Genomic DNA, 18,754 nt, shown 5'->3' with positions numbered 1-18,754 from the left:
TTAAAATTTTGATTGAATTCTCGATTCTTGTTATCATAGTTATTCGTACTCAACCTTTAACATTTCTTCGAAATAGCTTAACGTTAGACTATAACATGGTTTTGATTCATTCCTTTGGGTTCGACCCTTAGCTTAATCTATACTCGTATAAGGTTTGTTAAGCGTTTACAAATTTAGTTTTACTTAGGGAAGAATTAGATAACGACCTAGTTCCAACCCTTGTCAGTACCCAATTAAAACCGACTTGAAATTACTCATAATTCATTTGCACCCAAGTTGTTTCTAAACATAACTTTTTGTTCTATCCTGAAATCAAATTGTTTACCACTATACGTTCGTGGTACAGAATGGTTGTTGGATTGAGCTTGGGAATCATATATCCTTACATCTGAGTTACGTTGTTTGATGAAGCATTTTTACCTTCAACATTTAAGTTGCGAATTGTAGAATTTGTACACAGAACAAACAAGGGAGTCATAGAAAGGAATGATAATTGATTAATTGATATGGAGTACTACAATAAAACGGTAAAATATATATATATATATAAATAAATGAATAGTAACAATAGAGATACCACAAAAGTAAGGCAAAGCAATAAGAATATGTTTGAATCGAGTCAACATTATAGGAATAGTACATTGATCGATATATTAGCCAATTAATCCATGATTTTATTTATTTATTTTTTTTGAGAAAAATTAATCCATGATTTTAGCACACTATACTATAAAAATCCTATATTATCATTATGTACCATAAAATATACTTCCATAAAATTTTAAATTTATAATATAAATATGTATATATGACATATTAATGTGATTAGGTGTGTTATATTCACCTGAATTTGACGGATATGTATTTTTTTTAGCGTAATTGAACTTCTAAATTTATTTAAAACAATTCTTAATTTAATTGAATTTATATAAACACATCTAAATTTATCTAAACTCATAATCCGTATGAATTTGAAACTATCTGATGTTATTGATGTTAGCTGAAATTATTTGAATTTAATATCATAATTGTATGGAATAATCTGAACAAATATTATTTTATATTACTGTACATCAAATTATTCGAAACTTAACTGAACTTATTTAAACTACTAAGAATTTGGGTCAAAAATAACATGAATTTGTAGAAACTTATCTAAAATTATATGATATTATTGATGAACATAGGGCCTGTTCACGTCAGATTAATTTTAGTTCAATTAATTTATACTCGGTTCAATTATATATGAGTATGAGCTTATAATCGAATCAACGACGTTCAGATTTTAACTGAAGTAATTTGAACCGAGGTCTAATCGAATTCGAAATTGCCCGATCCAAAATCAAATAAATTCACTTTGACCAAAATAAACCCAATAAAATCCAGATCCGAATTCATCTGAAGGCTATATCCGACCATACTTGAACTCAACTTCAACCCGAATATGATTAAGGTCAACCTAATTTGATTTTGTTTGTAATATTAAAATGAATCATCATTAACCGACCCAAACGGACCGACCCTTTGTGGGTCAACCCAAACTCCATTTGGGTAACCGATTTGACACCTGATGTGTCTACTTTATATAGTATTTTACCCCTGTCCCTTGGTCATAATTAGTAGTGTTTTTGGCTCTTTAGAGCCATTTTTATTACTAATTGGTGTTTTCTAGTGTTTTCGTAGATTTGGTTGACTTTTGCAGGGAATTACACTTTTAGAGTATTTTCCCGAGATATTTTGGAGCAATCACGAGCATTGGAGAAACACGACCAGATTTTATAGCTCAGGGCCGGTTAGAGCCATCGAACCGGTGATTAAGGGCTCGGTATAGGTGATACCGGGGCATTTGGACCGAGTATTCAAGACCGGAAGAGGAAACCCAGATTGGCCCGAAGAATTGGAGCCCAATCGTAGTCCAAATAGTGGCCCAAGTGAGCCGCCCGGCCAAAGAGGCTGGCGCCCGGAGGCGCGCCCGGCCGGGCGGGAGAAGCTACGGTTGGTTCCCGGTGACGCGCCCGGCCGGGCGCGAGATTAGTACATCGAGCAAAAAGGCGCGCCCGATCGGGCGCGTGTATTTATTAGGAGGCGATTAGCGTCGTTTTAGTTTGTTTTAATTTAGAATTTGTACGGAGTATAAATACTCCTTCGTAATACGATTTTGATCTCTCTCTCTCTTTTTTTCCATTTTTACTCTTTCTTTACTCTCTTAATTGTTCTCTTAGATTCTCTCCCTCAAAAACCTTTGTTCTTAATGCATTCTTAATTCCAGATTTGTTTGGTAACTATTTCTCTTCTCTTAATCTGAGTTATTTATTCTATTCCTTTAATCATGTCTCCTTTAATTGCTTTGTTTATTTTATATTTAATTATGTCTGAGTAGTTTTATTTCTAGGGTTTGTGGGGATCCTTAAATAATATGAAGGGGTAATTTATTGTTGTTAATTGTCAATGCTAGATTAATTTCCTATTGATTGATTTAATGCTCTGTTACTAGATTAGGCCTGATCTTTTATGCATGAGTTTGACATTATTGATTCGAGATTCGACAGATGAGAATTAATGTTTAGGTCTAGTTTCAATAGGCAGGTTAATTTATAAATGGTTAAGTCGAGATTCGAAAGATGAGATTTAATACCGGTAAATTAATTGTGTGATTATAATACGTAGCGAAAGCCCTTTATGATCTGATTAATTATGCATTGATGAATGATTATTATATTCAACCCTGGAATATTTTTTATTGGTGAACCTATGCCCTAGATCCTTTTATATATTATTTTCTCCTTATTCTTGATCTCTGTAGTTTAGTTTATTATTCAAATATAAATATTGGTTACCTCATAATCTAGATTGTATTAGTTAATTAGGAATAGAAAGATCCGTTTCTCTGTGGATTCGACACTACTTCCCTATCTACATTAGTTAGAGGATTTAGGAATTACTTTTGATTTGGGGATACGACTTTACCCTGTCAAAATTTTGGCGCCGTTGCCGGGGAAACAGTTTTATTTTTATTTCTGATTATTTTTGTAGTCTAGTTATTTTCATTTTGTCTCAGAGAACGTTAGTTCTTTGAGGCAAATCTCACATTTGCTTCTTGTTTTTGTTTATGCCCAGGTGTTCCAGATCAGGGTACATCCCATTCGATCCTTAGATCGAACGTTCCTTCCATAGACAGAAAAATCTCTACAAGCAAATTCTGCCGGATTCTGGTGATAATAATAATCACCGCGATCCTCCAACTGGTTCTAGCGATTCAGAGGTATCATCAGACGCAGAATCAGAGATGGAAGTTCCAAAGAAGCTTAGTGATTACTCACAACCACAGCTTACAGATTTTCCACATCTAACCCCCACTCCGGCTCTTGATGGGGTTCAATTCGAAATTAAACCTCAATTTATAACGATGATAGAGAGGAAGCAATTTAGTGGAGCAAAGGGTGAAGACCCAAATCTTCGCATTGCCAACTATTGTCAATAATTTAACACCATCAGGCAAGCCGGGGTCACTCAAGACCAAATCAGGGAGATTCTTTTTCCCTTCTCTTTAACTGGAAAAGCTAAATTGTGGTTTAATGGCTTAAATAGAACTGCACTTGGTATAACTAACTGGGAAACTCTTGTTTTGAATTTTTATAACAAGTATTATCCTGCAGAGAGAACAGCCGTACTACAAAGTGGGATTCAGAACTTTGCCCAAGAAGCCGATGAATCCTTATATGAGGCTTGGGAGAGGTTCAAGGATCTACAAAGAGACTGCCCCCACCATAATTTAGCACAATGGCAGTTAATCCAAACCTTTAAAAATGGCCTTGGAAATTCTTCTCGAATAATTTTAGATTCTGCACCTAGTGGGAGATTTATGAATTTTGATGTTAAAGATGCAGGTCAGGTTATTGAAGACATGGCGATACACAATTCCCAATATGGGAATCCTAGAGGATTTACTAAAAAGGGGAAGCATAGTGTTGACTTTGTATCCTTTTTACAAGCTCAACTGACCTCTATATGCCAAAAATTAGATAATCTGAGCACTGCTAATGTAGCTAATGTTTCTGCGATTAATAATAATTCTAATGAGGCCTTTTGTGAAAATTGCTGTATTTTAGGTCATTGGGAGCAAGATTGCAGGAGTTCCGTGGAGCAAGTTAATGTCTTTCAAGCTTATAGGCAGAATAACCCATACTCCAACACCTACAATTTTGGGTATCGAAACCATTCGTACCATTCCTACTGGAGTACTAATGTTCAAAATCAACCACCACAAGAACCACAGGTGCCATAGCAACAACAACAGAAATATTACCATCCCAATGCTGGCCAGAAGAACCAACCACAACAACCCTCCTCATCTTCTGACCCTTCTTTGGTGGAAATTAGAGCAATGTTGGTTAATATGCAAAAGCACATGGAGAGTAGAGATGCGAGAATTGATCAAATTCTAGCACATAATAAAATTGTAGATAATCAAATTGCGCAACTTTCCGCTACTCTACAAGCCCGCCAACAGGGAGCTCTGCCGGTACAGCCGACCAGGCCTACGAATCAAGCATATGCAATTACTCTAAGGAGTGGTTCAAACTATGAAGGGCCCCCTATGCCCAGAGTTGATGAACCCGTTTCACTAAATAATGCTAATCTTGATTCCGTTAAACCAAACAATGTAGTTAATAGCCCTGCAGGGCTAAAGGATAATACTAACATATCTAATTCTACATTGCAGGGTACGACTCTAGAGAAGGTGGCTACTCCAGATACGAGAAATAATGCTCCAAAGCCAATTATCAAACTTCCATTCCCCAATCGTCAATTGAAGACAAATTTGGATAAGCAGTTTGGTAAGTTCCTGGAGGTGGTAAAAGTTTGAAGGTAACGGTTCCCTTCACTAAATTAATCACACAAATTCCTTCATATGCAAAATTTATGAAGAAAATATTGACGAGGAAAAGGTCTATTAGTGAGGTAGAGACAGTAGCTTTCACAGAGTGTAGTGTCGTACTTCAAAATAAGTCTCCGCCTAAATTAAAAGATCCTGGTAGTTTCTCCATCCCTTGTCATATAGGCAATCTAATGATTGATAATGCATTGTGTGATTTAGGTGCTACCGTTAATGTCATGTCGTTATATGTGTGTTCCAAGTTAAATATGGGTAAATTAAAAGCTACCAATATAACTCTACAAATGGCCTACCGCTCTTTCAAATACCCCTTAGGTGTTTTGGAGGATGTCCCCGTTAGAGTAGGTAAATTTTATATACCTGTTGATTTTGTTGTTCTTGATATGGCTGAGGATGTGCAAACCCCAATTATTTTGGGTAGTCCATTCCTTAACACTGCAGGAGCAATCATAGATGTGAGAAGTGGTAAGTTAACACTATCAGTAGGGGATGATAAAATTGTTTTTAATCTGAATAATGCCCCTAAAAGCTCTATGACTGAGGAGAAATGTTTTAGTGTTAATGTGGTTGAGAATTATTCTAACAAGCCCCAAGATCTTGAAAAAGATCCCTTGGAGGCGGTATCCTGTGTTGCATCCCTTTCAGATGAGATAGACAAATGGCAGAAGGAAATCGATGCAATAGAAAGAGCACTTTACACTGTTGGTCTTGGTTTCGAGGATGAAAAGGTGGAGCCGATCAAGAAAGTTATGCGATTTGAGCCTACGGTAAGTGTTCCGCCAGATCGAGTTGCAAGTGTTGAATACAATGACAATTTGAAGCAACTTTCGATCAAAGAAGGATCTTTAGTGCGTAGCATTAAAGATCTCCCAGTCCAAGTCAAGGAGGATCCACCTGATAAGGTGATTTGGCGTCCCACAGAGTATGTCAGGAAGCCGCGTCGTAGCCTAAACACCGCTAGACCGGGTGAGAAACCACCCAATCAAGCGTTAGGCCAAAGGTACTAGTTATTGTACTTGGTAAGAAGGTCGTGCGGGACCTAGATAAACCAGCACTTTGCGGGAGGCAACCCGTATTTTTAACGCTTTTTAGACTAGTTTTTCTTTTCTTTTTCTTATGAGAGGAGAGATGAGGGAATATAATGAGTTTTATTAGTTTTATTCAGGTTTGAAGAAAAAAAAAAAGAGTTAGCCAAATTTTGAAGAAAATAAGCAAATACGAAAGCTGACAATTAGTCTCGGGCTTGGCCGGGCGAAGTCCGCCCGATCGGGCGCGAGACCTAGGTGCAAAAATTAAGTATTTTCGCCCGACAGGGCGCGATATTCGTCGTATACGGACTAAATTGTCCGCCTGATTGGGCGACTCTCGCCCGACCGGGCGCGAGAAGAGCTGAAAATTCGATCGATAGATCGCCCGATCGGGCGAATGGCGCCCGACCAGGCGCGAGAGTTGGAGAAAATCAGGGCATCAGATCGCCCGACCGGGCGAATGCCGCCCGACCGGGCGCGAGAGCACAGCGCAAATTTCAACTTAGATCGCCCGACCGGGCGAGCTGCCACCCGACCTGGCGTGGCATACCCGATCCCTCCTTTTCTTCTTCTTTCTTCAGCTTTTCCCATTCTTTCTTCTTTCCTCCATTACTTTCTCTCTCTAAAACTCAAATTCTCTCTACCTTCTCTCTAAGATTTCTCCTTCATCCCTTAACCAAATTCAAAACTTTTTACATATTTGTAATCCTCTCTTCATCCTCTACATTTCCATATAAAAATTTTCAGATTTTATTCAAATAAAGTTTCAAACCCATTTTCTACCATGGCTTCAAAGAGGGCTAGGTCCATTTTCGGTAGGAGCTCCAGTTTGAGGGAGGAATACGACCCGGATTTGCAACTTTCGTACTGGCCGACGATCCGTATTGCTAGCCGAGAGCAAAAGGAGCGGCTAGAACACTTAATCGGTCGGGAGGTAATTCCTTCTCGGTGGTTACACCGCCCTACTCTAGAATCATTTGGTTTGTTTGATTTTGTAAAATGATTTTTAAATGACATTGGCATGAGAAAATTTGTTGATATGCACTATCTTACTTTCCGAGAACTTACTTGTGAATTCCTGTCTTCTTCACATGTTGTTAGTAGTAGAAATGGGCCAAATTTATTTTTTAGGTTGAACAATAGGAATATTAGTTTAACTTTTGTAGAATTTTGTAAATTATTTGAATTAAATTATGAACTATCTCACCAATGGCATGCGGACTATAAAATGGGTGACATATATCATGCTTTGACTGGTTTGCCTACTCCTGACCCCCAACATGCTAGTACCAAACCTATTCACCACCCTGTCCCAAAAATCTGGCAAAGATTTGCGGGTTTGTGTTTTTTAGGTAGGAACGAGCCCCATAATGCCCAATCTAACGAACTAGCTATCATAGGACACTATGTGTATGGGTACGGGAAATTGAACATAGGTAGGTTTATTGTTCACCGTTTGAGTAGGCATGCCACGACTAGCACCACATCAAAAAACCCCATCCGTTTAGGAGGCCTTATCACTCGGATAGCAGTGAAAAAGGTTGGTTTTGTAGTGGATGGACCCCACCAGCTGACCAACTGTGGACCATATACCTATATGACTGCTAGGTATTTCGAGGAGTTGGGGTGGGTTCGACCGGATAGTGAGCAGACACCCTTTTGGTGTATTAGGACTGGGAGCGAGCAACCTATGCCCATCTTTTCCCTACCCAGTCCTGACTTGCCCGCCTTTCCCCCAGGGAAACCTTCTTACACATATGATGTTTTAGTTGCCAACGCTAGGGGGCAGGCTCCACCACCCTAGCCTCAGCTCGAGGAGGCATTCTCTCCACCTCGTATGTCTCACTCCGTCCCTCATGTTGATTCTGACCCAGTTTGGGACCTTCAGAGTATAGGTCATGCCTTAGGACGTATCGAGCATTCCCATACTGACCTTAGGAGGATGGTAGGCTCTATAGACCATAGGTTAGGGTACCTAGAGAGGAACCAGGGTAGAGCTCTCTACCCTATGTACGATGATTATGCTCGTCGGGGCAACATTCCCGACGACGCTATTCACCCTGACTGGTTTCAGCCTCCACCCCAGGGATACGATAGGGATCCCACTGTCCGTGGTATTTACACTGGCTATTCTTCCTTCTACGGGTATGGCCAGGACATTCCTTTTAGGGGACCGGCTGGGGGGAGTTTTCATGGTGATTATTTTGGTGGTAGCTCTTCTGGTGCAGGTGGTGCAGGTGGCAACGGAGGTGCGGGTTTCGGCTCGATGGATGAGGATGATCAGGACTAGCTATGCTGGGCTAGTTCCCGAGCCAATGAGGACATTCTCTGATTCTGGCTTGGGGGAGATTTTGGTTTGGTATCTTTCTTTTTCCTCTTTTCTTTTATTTTTGGTGTGTTTTCTTAGGATAGATTTCTTGCTTTCTAGGTTAGTTTTATTGCTTTCTTTTATATGAAAAATACAAATAAAATTGAAAAATAAAAAAAATTTCAAAAATACGTTCCAATAAATTCTAAATTATGTTTCCCTGTGCCCCTTACTTGAGAAAATTGTTTTGATTCTTGGTATTCGATGATAGGCATTGTGGATTAGTTAATCATAATTTGATGTTTGATTGCCTTGAAACCTTAACATGCGTCAATTTTGTCCAACTACTTGTGAATATAGGGCTTGACTAATTGATTTGGTTAGGAATGTGTGATAGTTCCATAGTTCCTGGTATGTCAACGAATTTGAGTATTGGTTTGCAACTATTAGTAATATTTATATGATTCATTATTATGCACATTGTGGAGGACGAAGGCATTTGTTCTTTTAGGTAGCCTCCAGATATTATAGATACATTTGTTCCCTTCTTGCTACCCATGTTGTTGCCTTGACTTTTTGTTGTTTTATTAGCCATATTACAAGCCTATTTTGCCCCATTGGTTACTAGTCCCAAGCTTGGCTTGGTGGAGCTATTAGTGAGTGAGGTGAGGGAGTTTGTAGTGTGCTTATTATTTGCACAGCTTGGGAGGGCTTTTGAGAAGTTGTTTTGTTGTTGATCATGTTTATTTTTGATGAGTTTGAGAGTTATATTTTCTTGAAAAAATAAAGCATGATGTTGTGAAAAAAAAAAAGAGAAGTTCAAGAAAAAAAATATGTTGAAAAAATAAGTGAACTTCAAAATAAAAGAAAAGTGTTCAATGTTCAAATGTTCTAGTTGAAGGTTGATCAAAAGAAAAAAATAATAGAGCTTCAATGAAAAATTCAAGTTTGGAAATAAAGTTTGTTTATTCACTCCACTTCTTCATTATTATATCTTATGAGTGATATGTAAGAGTTGGGATTGTTTATTATGATTGGAGTATATTTGGTTGATGTTAGAGTTGGTTACGTAGGAGATGTTGATCATTATTTATTTTGATCATGGGTTTTGATAGGATTTGCTCCCTTAAGCATAGCTTTTCTCTCACTTATTCCCAAATTTATCCTACCCTTTACCCTAGCCTTGCATTACAAACTTTAAAGACCTTTCGACCTTTGTTCATAGAATTGTATGAATGTGAAAGTGTTGCTTATCAATGCAAGTTATGATTTGGCATATTTCGAGTCGACTAGTAGGATTTAGCGTTCATTGTTTTATACACGCGAGAGTGTGAGTTGGGAGGGCATTGTTTACATAAAGGGGTTGGATGGAGAGCGATCGAGTATATCTTTTACTCGCCACAAAAATGAGAGTCGAGTGTGTGAGCACTAGTCTTGAATTCTATATGCTCTTGTGGTTTGCTCTGTTTGACAATTGTTAGGGAAGATTGGTAATTAGATGGATTTGATTGGTTGATTTTGAAGCATGTTTATTTGATTTACCCTGGATCGTCTGTGCTTGATTTTTACTTCTGGGGTGAAGCATATTTATTGATTCATTGATGAGATCTTTGCTTAGGGACAAGCAAAGGTTTGGCTTGGGGGAGTTTGATGTGTCTATTTTATATAGTATTTTACCCCCGTCCCTTGGTCATAATTAGTAGTGTTTTTGGCTCTTTAGAGCCACTTTTATTACTAATTGGTGTTTTCTAGTGTTTTCGTAGATTTGGTTGACTTTTGCAGGGAATTACACTTTTGGAGTATTTTCCCGAGATATTTTGGAGCAATCACGAGCATTGGAGAAGCACGAACAGATTCTATAGCCCAGGGCCGGTTAGAGCCATCGAACCGGTGATTAAGGGCTCGGTATAGGTGATACCGGGGCATTTGGACCGAGTATTCAAGACCGGAAGAGGAAACCCAGATTGGCCCGAAGAATTGGAGCCCAATCGTAGTCCAAATAGTGGCCCAAGTGAGTCACTCGGCCAAAGAGGCTGGCGCCCGAAGGCGCGCCCGGCTGGGCGGGAGAAGCTAAGGTTGGCGCCCGGTGACGCGCCCGGCCGGGCGCGAGATTAGTACATCGAGCAAAAAGGCGCGCCCGATCGGGCGGTGCCTCGCCCGATCGGGCGCGTGTATTTATTAGGAGGCGATTAGCGTCGTTTTAGTTTGTTTTAATTTAGAATTTGTACGGAGTATAAATACTCCTCCGTAATACGATTTTGATCTCTCTCTCTTTTTTTTTCCCTTTTTACTCTTTCTTTACTCTCTTAATTGTTCTCTTAGATTCTCTCCCTCAAAAACCTTTGTTCTTAATCCATTCTTAATTCCAGATTTGTTTGGTAACTATTTCTCTTCTCTTAATCTTAGTTATTTATTCTATTCCTTTAATCATGTCTCCTTTAATTGCTTTGTTTATTTTATATTTAATTATGTCTGAGTAGTTTTATTTCTAGGGTTTGTGGGGATCCTTAAATAATATGAAGGGGTAATTTATTGTTGTTAATTGTCAATGATAGATTAATTTCCTATTGATTGATTTAATGCTCTGTTACTTGATTAGGCCTGATCTTTTATGCATGAGTTTGACATAATTGATTCGAGATTCGACAGATGAGAATTAATGTTTAGGTTTAGTTTCAATAGGCAGGTTAATTTATAAATGGTTAAGTCGAGATTCGAAAGATGAGATTTAATACCGGTAATTTAATTGTGTGATTACAATACGTTGCGAAAGCCCTTTATGATCTGATTAATTATGCATTGATGAATGATTATTATATTCAACCCTGGAATATTTTTTATTGGTGAACCTATGCCCTAGATCCTTTTATATATTATTTTCTCCTTATTCTTGATCTCTGTAGTTTAGTTTATTATTCAAATATAAATATTGGTTACCTCATAATCTAGATTGTATTAGTTAATTAGGAATAGAAAGATCCGTTTCTCTGTGGATTCGACCCTACTTCCCTATCTACATTAGTTAGAGGATTTAGGAATTACTTTTGATTTGGGGATACGACTTTACCCTGTCAACACCTATAATCTTTATTACTATTCTTAAAGGTCTGATGTATCAATTTTTAAGTTGGATGTTGGTACCGGAAAAAAGAAATTTTCCCTAATAAGTTACTCGTTCAAGAGTTACTTAGTCACGGATTACCATTCAGTTGAGCAAAAAACTAGGGCAATTTGGACAACGAAAATCATGCAAATTTAATAGATTAACATCGATTACTAAATTAAATAACCATTAAACGACGTACACTCTGTCCTCTCCACAAATACAAATAAATAACTACTCAGAACACAATTTTTTTTTTAATAGTAATTAAACATAACGACAGTTCGTTTATTACAAATGAAGATCCAACACTTTAATTTATATTCAACCGGCCTTCTACTTTGTCATGGTTGTTGTTACGGGCCATCTTCGCTTTCTGTTGTGAGCTCCTCGTCATAATTGGTTAGGCACGGTAGGTGGTCGCTTGTTGATAGAAAAGGCTGAGAATTAAATTTGGTATTAGAGAACTAATTGATGTTTTAAAATTTAAAAAAAAAAAATACTTGACACATAATATATTATAAAAACTTTAATCTAGTAGAATGTTACCACTAAATCCACCCCTAGACTGTGGCCAACTAATGTGCCTGATTTCTGGTAAAAACGTGGAGATGCTACTTTACTCCAAAACATTGCAACACCAACCAGCCCCTCGTTGGAAATTGCAAACAAGGTGTACTCTCCACTTAAACCCAACCTAAAGGTTGATAGATTTCCAATTTGCGCTCTAGCCTCTGTTACTATTACTACAAAAGGTGAGAACCGATGATGAATTTGGTTAAAAATGTGTGTTAAGGATGGCTTGTGAATATCAATTGCGTTCCAAAAAAACAGATTTAATCCTAGTTCAAACTTGGCCCAGGGATCATTTACATGACCCGGTGTCCCATTCACCGTTACTCTGTAATGCCCTGCTTGCCTGTTACACGGTAAAAACGACACAACATCCACCTTCACCATCCTTGTTGGGTGTTGTATTTTCACCACCCGGATTTTTTTGATTCCACATCCTAACATTAGTTGGATGTTTTCGTTTCTTAGTTCATATGGATCGATGTTTGCCACGTCAATCACTTGTTGCGAAGCACATCCATCCATCATATTAAAATTGGTATTAGATGTGTTGGTGTATGTTTTTGGTTTTATTTTTTTATTTTATTTTTGGGAGTAAATATCAAGGTTTTTTAGATATGAAATAGGAGGATGATTTGGTCCTTCAAAGCCATGGATGGATACTTAAGTGGTTCATCACAAGGAAAGTGCCAAAAGTTACGGACATAAAGCAGAAGATACCTCTTACACCTTGCATTAGGGTGATGGCCAATTTTTGTCCTACATACTTGTTTTGTTTACTGATATTCACAAGTCAAAGATTTCCTTGTGTGTGCTTCTTGGCATTGGTTAAATTGATTCGTGGTTAAAATCTCATTAATAAAAAATAAATAAATAAAGTTGTAAACAATGTTTTGACATTACAATGTTTTGACATTACAATGTCATTGCATCAGACACATAAATCCATAACAATACAGACAACATCAGAAATAATTTCAACATCAAAATAAAATTCACCCATCAAATAATTACTCCTTTTAAAAAATAGAATACATTTAAACCATTAACCAAGTATGAAAATAACTAGTACATAATAATAGTAACAACAAAATTAGTACATCATAAGTTAATTCACCTATTGTAAAAAGTTATTACTCAGCATAATCATTGTCGCTGGTTTGAACCTCCGAGTCAGATGACCCCCTAATTCCATCAGCCAGTTTCTCTGCATAATTTAGGAGAGAATGTTTCAAGTTCTGAACATACATTTCCGAATATTCACTCTAGTCATACAATGGTTTGTGCTCCAATTCTGGGTAGTTGGACAAATTAACCCCGTTCTTTTAGCACATTAATTCCTTAAACAGGTTATATTCTTCAATGTTTGATTTAAAACTCAAACAAATATCTCCCTCACCGAAATTAATCCACTCAACATGCTTCCTTTTTTTCCCAATTACATGCTTAACTGAAAATTCACTACCAAGAACTACTGACCCCCAAGATTCCCCATGAATTTCAATTAATTCACCGACCATTTTATTCCACTTATGCAGTTTCATGAACAGGTGGAAGAAACTACACAAATAGCGATACTATACGGGATAAATTTCGCAGTACCAAAGCCACACCCTCAATGATTTTAAGTTGAAAGAGAAACAAACTTTGAACAAATCGGTCATGTAATAAAACAAGTAATACATTTCGCGGCGAAATTTGAGGGGGTCTACAATCTTAAATGGGTTTAAGTAAGGGTGTTGAGGGTGGAATTCTATAACTGCCACAGCTCGACCGCTTCGACTTATAGCAGCTAGTTGATGGCTTAACATCAAAGACCTGTTTCAAAACTTTAGAGTGACATACCCAAGGATCTCTTGAATCTGTGGTGGCCCTTCTTCCATCCAAGCCATTATAATCTCGCCGTCAACTGGGTTTTTTTTTTTTTTTACAAGGTGTAGATACAAATTCATGTGTTGATCCATTAAATGGGCTAACTATTTCACTCAGTTCTACCCCGTTTATGTACATTGTATCATTAAAAATAATAAACAAAAAAAAAACAAGAGCTTTGAGGTGTGTGGTGGGGGAGAGTTGAAGCAAAGGCTTGACAGTGAGAGTCCTGGAAGATTGGTGTGTACTACATATACAAATTTTTGTATTTAAATCGCACGATTCAAAATGAGCTGCCTGAACACGTGGCTATAATCTAAAATTTAAAGTTTACATTTATTTTCGTCAAATTGTTAAACTGAACATATAAAGTGATCGTTATTGAAAAACATTGACGTACATAAATAATATGTAACATGTTTATTGCAAAGGATAATTGAATGTTGTGAGATTAAATGGACTATCAACATCCATGATTTTTCCCCTTTTGGTCTAATTGAAATTGTTATCGGAATATAAGTGAGTAATATGTAACGTGTGAAAGTGTAATTGATTAATGAATGATAGATCAAATGGATATGTTGTTCAACTTATCCAATTATACTTTTAAAAACGGTGTCTACAAAAATAAGGAATGTTTTATGAAATGGAAAAGGCGTTCCAATTATCTAACTATATTGTTTACTATAAAAATTTGTGATTCTTTGCCTATTGTTAATGAAATTGGTTAATCGGATTGTAACTGAGTAAAATGTAACATGTCCTAGTGCAGTACATCATTTAAATGAATGATATTTTACGAAAAAAGAGTTAAAAATAAAAGAATAACATATCAACGTAATTTTTAAGAAAATAATATAAAAAAAACTTAACTTAACTAAACTTGTTAGAGCTGTACGGAACTTACTGGGAACTGAAGTTATTAGAGCTAAACTTAATTTGTAACACCCCATATTTTTCAAACATATTTCTAATTAACTAATTGATTAGTATTCTCTGAAAAAGGGTATGTTGGTAATATATTTTACATTTTGAATATTAGAGCCAAAATGATATTTGAATTTTGATGGCAAAAGTATTTTAAGAATCAATTATTACTTTTGGATTTTGGGTAAGATTAATTACCCTTTTATTTTTTTTAGAAAAAATCGGATTATTTATATATAATTCGGATATTTTAATTAAACAAAGTTATATTTTCTTATTTAACTTAAAAGGGCCGAACTTCCCTAATTACTTTGCTAAGAGATTCTACTTTTGTAAGTAGAAAATATGATTTTTCTTAATTAATTAATTAGCGATTATTTGGTATTTTTGTATTAAATTATTTCATACAAAATACAGTATTTACACAATTATTTTAGTAACTATAAGCTCAATATTTTTCTGCAACTTTGGTTTAATTTTGGGTGATTTATTTTGGTAAATTGTGTGTTTAATTTTCCCCTTAAAATCTCTTATTTTCCTTATTTTTATTTCTCCATCCTTTTAAAATTTGATCATCAAACTATCTTGTCTTTTATTCTTCTTAACTATTCCCCAAGTAATTTCCATGTCAAAATTATATGCCCAATTCTATCTTTACGGTATAATTATATGTATTATACGGGACATTTGGGAGTGTTACATCACTGAACTGAACTGAGCTTAATTTTACTAAACTTAAATTAACTGAACTTATTAAAGCTAATATAAACTTATCAAAATTGAACTTAACTAAAGTTGTTAGAGCTGAACTAAACTTAACGTATTAGAGTTGAATTAAACTTTATTTATTTGAGTTGAGCTAAACTTAACTTTTTTGAGTTGATCTACTAAAATGAGATGAACTGAACTTAACTTATTAGACCTAAACTGAACTTATAGAGTTGAACTTAACTAAACTGGCACTGAACTGAACTTAACTTATTAAAGCTGAACTCAAATTATTAGAGTTGAACTGAACTGAACTAGAACTGTACTGAACTTAACTTATTAGAGTAGTTATTAACTTAATAGAGTTGAACTATACTGAACTGAGCGGAACTAAACTTAACTTATTAGATTTGATCCGAACTTGTTAGAGTTGAACTTAATTGAACTGAGCTAAACTGAACTTAACTTATTAGAACTGATCTGAACTTATTATAGATGAACTTAACTGAGCTGAACCGAACTAAACTTGTTAAAGGTGATGTAAACTTAACTACAGTGAACTTACAAGTGTTGAACTTACCTGAACTGAACTTGAACTGAAATTAACCTATTTTACTTATTAACTAATATAAATAATTCTTTGTTCGGACTACTACAGTTATATATACTCTAAATTTTGAAATGGACCTGATTTACTCAAATTTATTGTAGACCACTAACATTAGGGAAATAATGGTTTGTTTTATTATTAAAAAAAGCTCACTAAAATAAAAATAAAAAAAAAAGGTCACTAGCTTCAAATAAAAATCATCTTGGTAATATATAGGCTCTATAGGAGTTAATTTTGTTAATGAAATAGTTTATAAACTGGTCAATATGAATAATAAAAGTCACTAAAGTTGGGGCACAACATCGTATTTCTAGTTAAAATAATAATAAAAGTTTTAAATTTTTAATAAAGGTTACTATGTAAAAAGTATTGTTAATATGTTAAAATTTTTTTGCTAAATTTCAAGTCATTTAGGCGACAAATACGTATAAATAGGTGAAGTTCCATGCCAGGCACAGGTTATAATTAGTATCATTATAAATTGTACACTATTTTAAGTACTGTAATAAAAATTAGTGTATGAAAATTGTCTAATAATATTTTGAATCTAACCACCTACGTAATTATTATTATTTTCAAATGGCCGAGTTTGTTCAATTTTATAATAAGGTAGATTTTTTTATTAATATCATAAATTGGGAAAAAAATAACCATATATAAGTAAGTAAACAAACAACATTACATTGACTAGACGCTGACTGGTCATGACGTCAATGATGTGTTAATTAGATTTTATAATTTTTTAAAATAGTAATTTTAAAACAATCAACTGTATCACTATTAATTATTTAACCCAAGTGTACTACTAGTTACTTTCATCGTGCCTTTGAGGAAGCGTACTTTTGGTATTTCAATTTAACTGCCTATTTGTAACAAAATTTTATGTTTTTTGGGCCCTTTTTAAAAATTACCATTTAAACTGATTGAAATTAATTAATAAACTTATCTTGAATACACCCTATTACACTGTTGTAGCATAAGAAATTAATTAACAACTACTGTTAAGATATTTATACTAAATTTAACCAAGCATAACTCTAATTCATAGCTATAGATTAGGATAAGCGTACACCACCTTACATTACTGCACCTAACGTTACTGCATAATTTAGATTAAACACATGAAATTACACTCCACCACAATAATACATAAATTAACATTGTTAACACAAAGTAACTCCCGATTCATGAACCTAAAGCTACACCTGCTACTGCATGTGATCACACTTAATCGAGCCTCCACTTAATCAAAAGTGGCCCTACAAAGTAATTAAAATAGATGTTCAGATTCAATTTGAACGAAGCAAATTCATCAAAATTAATTTGAGTTACCATGAGATTAACATCAACATGACACTGTGCCGCAGGAGATTGAAACCGAGCACGTCCTTTAGTATACTCATAACGCCAAAGTACTGCAGCTCCACCGGCGTTAAATCTGAGAACTGAGTGCGCAAATTTATAATTTCTCGGGAGCATTTGTACAATTTCATTCAAATTTGTAACGGTGTTACGGACCTCAAAGAGAACAACAATTAGTGGCTGGTACATTTGATATACCTCGGTAAAATTCGGAATAAAGGAAGGTTGAGCTATGTCCCATGCATTCAAACAAACGAGAGTACTCCCTCCGTCCCTAAATTACATTCCACTTTGTAAAATTACACGGGAATTAAGGAGGAAAGAATAAGACAAAATACAATAATTAAAGTACATTAGATGGAAATACAAAACATTAAAGGTTGTACTTGAGTAAAACAAAGACAGCTTAATGATTAAATAAGCCATGTCATCAATCCTTTACAAAAAAAAGGACCAATAACATGCTAGTAATTGAAAATTGAAACCAATCATATTCAAGTAGTTTTGGCACAAGGATCCTGACTTTTTGAGTGAAAATTTCAGATTCCCTCCATTTCTAATTCAACGTGCATGCCTATTTAAAACATTCTGAAACCAAAAATATTCCACCATAATCACTGTTCCATTTACAGTAACTTTAACAAAGAAAAAAAAACAGAGAAAAGAGGGGACTTTTTCGCATCATTGCCAAATTGAGCCATGCCTTCAGGAATCGATTTGAACGTGCCGCCAGACGATGATGGACCTACTGAAGCTAACATTGGTGGACGTACTAGGGGACTTTTCTTTGATTTAAACACGCAGCCAGCTGTAGAAGTGTCTGATTCAGAGCATGAGGATCATGTTAATGACATGCAACAAGAAGTCCATATGAATGGGCAGCAACAGCAAGCTCCACAAAGGCAAAGAAAAAAGGCCAATAGGCTCAGCACTGAAGGGAGGTTTAATGTGCTCATGTTTCTCATGAAACATTATGAAGGGGACAAACCACACAAAGGAGCACATAAAGCAGCAACATCAAAGTTCAACATATGCAAAAGGTCAGCGGGTAAAATATGGCATGATGCAAAACAACAAAAAGCAGATATGGGAGGTTACAATCCAGTCCCAAAATACTATATGGCAGGAAGGAAAATGATCCAAATCCAAGAAAAAGATGTAACAAAACTGGGAATTGGTGAGAGATCATGTATTAGAGATTTGGCACACATGCTTAATGTCTCTAAAAGCACAATATTTAGGATGATCCAGAGAGGGGACTTGAAGGCCCACACTAATGCCTTAAAGCCAAAAATGACAGAAGCTAACAAATTGGCAAGATTAAGGTGGGTCCTAGGGCTACTAATGGGATCAACAGCTTGGACAA

The 18,754-nt window shown here is 35.8% G+C and overlaps 1 long non-coding RNA gene and 1 other non-coding gene across 2 annotated transcripts; both read right to left on the bottom strand.

Annotated features, from left to right (window-relative positions):
* Positions 1 to 3,667: 3,667 nt before the first annotated feature.
* On the bottom strand, positions 3,668 to 3,774 carry LOC145637431 (small nucleolar RNA R71). Its single transcript, XR_014114216.1, has one exon. It is a non-coding gene; the product is annotated as a small nucleolar RNA R71 (small nucleolar RNA).
* Positions 3,775 to 11,519: 7,745 nt separating this feature from the next.
* On the bottom strand, positions 11,520 to 12,535 carry LOC145634806 (uncharacterized). The gene is made up of 2 exons (XR_014113584.1): positions 11,886 to 12,535; positions 11,520 to 11,776 (listed from the first exon to the last, which is right to left on the bottom strand). It is a non-coding gene; the product is annotated as an uncharacterized LOC145634806 (long non-coding RNA).
* Between the last annotated feature and the right edge of the window lie 6,219 nt (positions 12,536 to 18,754).

This window comes from Chenopodium album, chromosome 6, assembly GCF_948465745.1.
Source record: "Chenopodium album chromosome 6, dcCheAlbu1.1, whole genome shotgun sequence".
In the NCBI taxonomy this organism is placed as follows: Eukaryota; Viridiplantae; Streptophyta; class Magnoliopsida; order Caryophyllales; family Amaranthaceae; genus Chenopodium; species Chenopodium album.
The sequence above is the reverse complement of the archived record's forward strand: the minus strand, read 5'-3'. Positions and strand labels throughout refer to the sequence as shown.